Source organism: Schistocerca americana, chromosome 2, assembly GCF_021461395.2.
Source record: "Schistocerca americana isolate TAMUIC-IGC-003095 chromosome 2, iqSchAmer2.1, whole genome shotgun sequence".
Taxonomy (NCBI): Eukaryota; Metazoa; Arthropoda; class Insecta; order Orthoptera; family Acrididae; genus Schistocerca; species Schistocerca americana.
Window position 1 is genome coordinate 483,828,039 of NC_060120.1, and position 6,000 is coordinate 483,834,038.

Below are 6,000 nucleotides of genomic sequence, written 5' to 3' on the forward strand. Positions count from 1 at the left end.
GCCATTGTTGTTGTTGTTGTGGTCTTCAGTCCTGAGACTGGTTTGATGCAGCTCGCCATGCTACCCTATCCTGTGCAAGCTTCTTCATCTCCCAGTACCTACTGCAGGCTACATCCTTCTGAATCTGCTTAGTGTATTCATCTCTTGGTCTCCCTCTACGATTTTTACCCTCCACGCTGCCCTCCAATACTAAATTGGTGAGCCCTTGATGCCTCAGAACATGTCCTACCAACCGATCCCTTCTTCTGGTCAAGTTGTGCCACAAACTTCTCTTCTCCCCAATCCTATTCAATACTTCCTCATTAGTTATGTGATCTACCCATCTAATCTTCAGCATTCTTCTGTAGCACCACATTTCGAAAGCTTCTATTCTCTTCTTGTCCAAACTATTTATCGTCCATGTTTCACTTCCATACATGGCTACACTCCATACGAATACTTTCAGAAATGACTTCCTGACACTTAAATCAATACTGGATGTTAACAAATTTCTCTTCTTCAGAAACGTTTTCCTTGCCATTGCCAGCCTACATTTTATATCCTCTCTACTTCGACCATCATCAGTTATTTTGCTCCCCAAATAGCAAAACTCCTTTACTACTTTAAGTGCCTCATTTCCTAATCTAATTCCCTCAGCATCACCCGACTTAATTAGACTACATTCCATTATCCTTGTTTTGCTTTTGTTGATGTTCATCTTATATCCTCCTTTCAAGACACTGTCCATTACATTCAACTGCTCCTCCAAGTCCTTTGCTGTCTCTGACAGAATTACAATGTCATCGGCGAACCTCAAAGTTTTTATTTCTTCTCCATGAATTTTAATACCTACTCCGAATTTTTCTTTTGTTTCCTTTACTGCTTGCTCAATATACAGATTGAACAACATCGGGGAGAGGCTACAACCCTGTCTTACTCCCTTCCCAACCACTGCTTCCCTTTCATGTCCCTCGACTCTTATAACTGCCATCTGGTTTCTGTACAAATTGTAAATAGCCTTTCGCTCCCTGTATTTTACCCCTGCCACCTTTAGAATTTGAAAGAGAGTATTCCAGTCAACATTGTCAAAAGCTTTCTCTAAGTCTACAAATGCTAGAAACGTAGGTTTGCCTTTCCTTAATCTTTCTTCTAAGATAAGTCGTAAGGTCAGTATTGCCTCACGTGTTCCAGTGTTTCTACGGAATCCAAACTGATCTTCCCCGAGGTTGGCTTCTACTAGTTTTTCCATTCGTCTGTAAAGAATTCGTGTTAGTATTTTGCAGCTGTGACTTGTTAAGCTGATAGTTCGGTAATTTTCACATCTGTCAACACCTGCTTTCTTTGGGATTGGAATTATTATATTCTTCTTGAAGTCTGAGGGTATTTCGCCTGTTTCATACATCTTGCTCACCAGATGGTAGAGTTTTGTCAGGACTGGCTCTCCCACGGCCGTCAGTAGTTCCAATGGAATATTGTCTACTCCGGGTGCCTTGTTTCGACTCAGGTCTTTCAGTGCTCTGTCAAACTCTTCACGCAGTATCATATCTCCCATTTCATCTTCATCTACATCCTCTTCCATTTCCATAATATTGTCCTCAAGTACATCGCCCTTGTATAGACCCTCTATGTACTCCTTCCACCTTTCTGCTTTCCCTTCTTTGCTTAGAACTGGGTTTCCATCTGAGCTCTTGATATTCATACAAGTCGTTCTCTTATCTCCAAAGGTCTCTTTAATTTTCCTGTAGGCGGTATCTATCTTACCCCTAGTGAGATAGGCCTCTACATCCTTACATTTGTCCTCTAGCCATCCCTGCTTAGCCATTTTGCACTTCCTGTCGATCTCATTTTTGAGACGTTTGTATTCCTTTTTGCCTGTTTCACTTACTGCATTTTTATATTTTCTCCTTTCATCAATTAAATTCAATATTTCTTCTGTTACCCAAGGATTTCTACTAGCCCTCGTCTTTTTACCTACTTGATCCTCTGCTGCCTTCACTACTTCATCCCTCAAAGCTACCCATTCTTCTTCTACTGTATTTATTTCCCCCATTCCTGTCAATTGCTCCCTTATGCTCTCCCTGAATCTCTGTACAACCTCTGGTTCTTTTAGTTTATCCAGGTCCCATCTCCTTAAATTCCCACCTTTTTGCAGTTTCTTCAGTTTTAATCTACAGGTCATAACCAATAGATTGTGGTCAGAGTCCACATCTGCCCCTGGAAATGTCTTACAATTTAAAACCTGGTTCCTAAATCTCTGTCTTACCATTATATAATCTATCTGATACCTTTTAGTATCTCCAGGGTTCTTCCATGTATACAACCTTCTTTCATGATTCTTAAACCAAGTGTTAGTTATGATTATGTTGTGCTCTGTGCAAAATTCTACCAGGCGGCTTCCTCTTTCATTTCTGTCCCCCAATCCATATTCACCTACTATGTTTCCTTCTCTCCCTTTTCCTACACTCGAATTCCAGTCACCCATGACTATTAAATTTTCGTCTCCCTTCACAATCTGAATAATTTCTTTTATTTCATCATACATTTCTTCAATTTCTTCGTCATCTGCAGAGCTAGTTGGCATATAAACTTGTACTACTGTAGTAGGCGTGGGCTTCGTATCTATCTTGGCCACAATAATGCGTTCACTATGCTGTTTGTAGTAGCCTACCCGCATTCCTATTTTCCTATTACTCTACATAAAACTGGCACACTAGCTGTAAAGGTTGTCATCAAGTGGCCTCTCTGTTCATCTGACTACCATGTATGGGAGGAAACGTTTAACTCGGTGATTTGCTGCGGACGGGGCGCTACTGCTGTGCTATTCAGCTACGAGAGGTTACACAGACTGCGTAAACAGTCGCCAGTGGAACGGTCGTCCACACATTGACGTTCGCCCGCAACGCCACAAAATCCAATCAGCGCGTACGTCGTGTGTGTGTATGTGTGTGTGCGGGCACTACTCCCACGCAGTCACGGCCGAGCGACTGGCGAACACAACACCGGCTCGTTAATTACGCTGACGTCACGGGACAGCGCAGGCCATCAGTCGGGATGGGTCAGTGCTGCCAACCGGCAAAGGCCGGGGCAGAGACCAGCAAGTCACGGCTCGGAGGTTCACGGTCGACCGCGGACGGCGGACCAGGTCGGCGCAGGGCGGAACGCAGCGGGGCCTCCCCCGTGCCGCCGTGGACGCCGCTATCATCGCGTCGGCAAAAAGATCGCTGGCGCCGCCCGGCTGCCTGGCGCGTTGCCAACCTCGGCAGCGCGAGGCAGAGGACGGCCGGGAGGGGGATTCTCCATTTTCGACGAGAGCTTGTCATAGGCGATAACGTCAGAGTCCGCTCCACTCTTGCCCCCTGCCCCGCCCTCGCTGCCTATTTAAAGCTGTGTCGTCGTTCCGCTGACGAAGTGGTTAGAGTTTCATGCTTATTGCGCCGTAACAGCTTGTTTGTGTATGCATTAACCTCATTTCTGCAAACAGAAAACAACCTACACAGTGTTGCCGGAGGGCGGCCCTTTCTCGTAAATAGCCTGCACTGCTTGGAGCCAAGTAAATATCGTTTTTATGCCAGCTTCTCAAGCGAGAATAATTTCATTTCTCAGTCATGAGTTGTTGGCTCGCGGCCCTCATGTTAAATGGTCGTGCCAAAGCGTTCCCGGCGTTCTTGCCTGATGCCGGATGTTACCCAGGAAGTAATTTTGTGTAGCGTCATATATTAATAAGCTGCATATGGCTATCAATCTGTGACATTATGTACTCTTAATTTGAAGGTTCTGGCTTAAAGGTCAATCGAAATAGCTTTTGGGTCTTTATTGTAAGAACTATGTTACATTTCATTATAATATTGAACCAAGTGTAAGTCTTAAGTTTCATCCACTAGCCGGCATTAAACTTCTTCCCTCACAAGTACACGTAACTGTTAATTATGGTGAACCAAATCCACCACAGCCGTGTTTTTTTAATGGCGTATTTTATTTATTTATTTTCTACTTTGTATGTCCAGAAGTACAATGAGTACGCAGAAGAAAAACAGTGTGAAATAACTCCTGTCATATGTGCCACCAGAACGTGTGACGTACTTCAAAAGCATTGCAATTCAGTTGAACACACTTTCCAGCGAAGTAACTTTGCAGAATGAGGACGGTGACATTATTTGAGACTAGAAAGTTAAGAAATACTTAATTTGCAATCGAGTCAAATATGACTACATTACTCCATCTTTATCAATCACTTCTACAAAAACTGAGGTTATGTAAGGTATGTTCGTTAGTATAATAAGAAACAGATTTGTATACTTCGTCATATTAAAAACCAATAATGAAAACAAATTGTATATCAGATTCTTTCCTAAATGTTATGGAGGGAAAGCGAACCACGTCCCGCATGTCGTTCAGTTTTATACTTCCAAGAAAAACCTATAAAGAGTAACTGGATATACACACATCAAAAAATGTTTTGCATCACCCCGGTTCCCACAACTCCTGAAGATAGACGTTGACTGCGGATGTTTTACCACAGACACAGTTCCTTTAACTATTGAAAGATGTCACTAAACCCGCACAAAGATGTAAACAACCATGCATGAGCAGCGCCTGTTAGACGGAGGGGGTCCGACAACCGATCAGTTCTATTCATTCCAATAGGAAGGAGGTACACGGCTCGTGTTGTCTGCACTTCAGCCATGCCTAGATGGTCAATACCGCGGTTCGATCGCGTCCGCATTGTTACTTTGAGCCAGGAAGGGCTCTCAACGAAGGAATTGTACAGGCGTCTCGGAGTGAACCAAAGCGATGTTGTTCGGACATAGAGGAGATACCCAGATACAGGAACAGTCGATGATAAGCCTTGCTCAGGCCGCCCAAGGGCTACTACTGCAGTGGATGACCGCTGCCTACGGATTATGGCGGGGGAACGCCACCATGTTGAATAATGATTTTCGTGCAGCCACAGTACGTCGTGTTACTGCTCAAACTGTGCGTAATAGGCTGCATGATGCGCAACTTCACTCCCGACGTCCATGGCGAGGTCCATCCTTGTAAACACGACACCATGCAGCGCAGTATAGATGGACCCAAGAACAGGCCGAATGGACTGCTCAGGATTGGCTTCACGTCCTCTTCACCGGTAAGTGTCGCACATGCCTTCAACCAGACAATCGTCGGAGACGTCTTTGGAGGCAACCCGGTCAGGCTAAACGCCTTACACACAGTCTAGCGAGTGCAGCAAGGTGGAGGTTCCCTGTTGTTTTGGGGTGGTATTATGTAGGGCCGAAGTACGCCGCTAGTGGCCATGGAAGGCGCCGTAACGGCTGTACGATACGTGAATGCCACCCTCCAACCGATAGTGCAACCATATCGGCGGGGCATTCGTCTTCATGGACGACAATTTGCGCCCCCATTGTACACATTTTGTGAATGACTTCATTCAGGATAGCGACATCGCTCGACTAGAGTGGTCAGCATGTTCTCCAGACATAAACCCTATCGAACATGCCTGGTATGGATTGGAAAGGGCTGTGTACGGACAATGTGACCCATCAACCATTCTGAGGGAGTGGCCGAGTGGTTCTAGGCGCTACAGTCTGGAACCGCGCAACCGCTACGGTCGCAGGTTCGAATCCTGCCTCGGGCATGGATGTGTGTGATGTCCTTAGGTTAGTTAGGTTTAAGTAGTTCTAAGTTCTAGGGGATAGATGACCTCAGCAGTTACGTCTCATAGCGCTCAGAGCCATTTGAATCACTCTGAGGGATCAAAGTCGGACCGCCGTTGGGGAGTGGGACAATCTGGGCTAGCAGTGCCTTGATGAACTTGTGGACGACCAATACAGGCATGCATCAATGCAAGAGGACGTGCTACTGGGTATTAGAGGTACCGATGTGTACAGCAATCTGGATCCCCACCGCTGAATGTCTTGCTGTGTGGTGGTACAAGATGTAATGTGTGGTTTTCATGAGCAATGAAAAGGGCGGAAACGATGTTTATGTTGATGTCTATTCCACCGAGGTGATGCAGAACTTTTT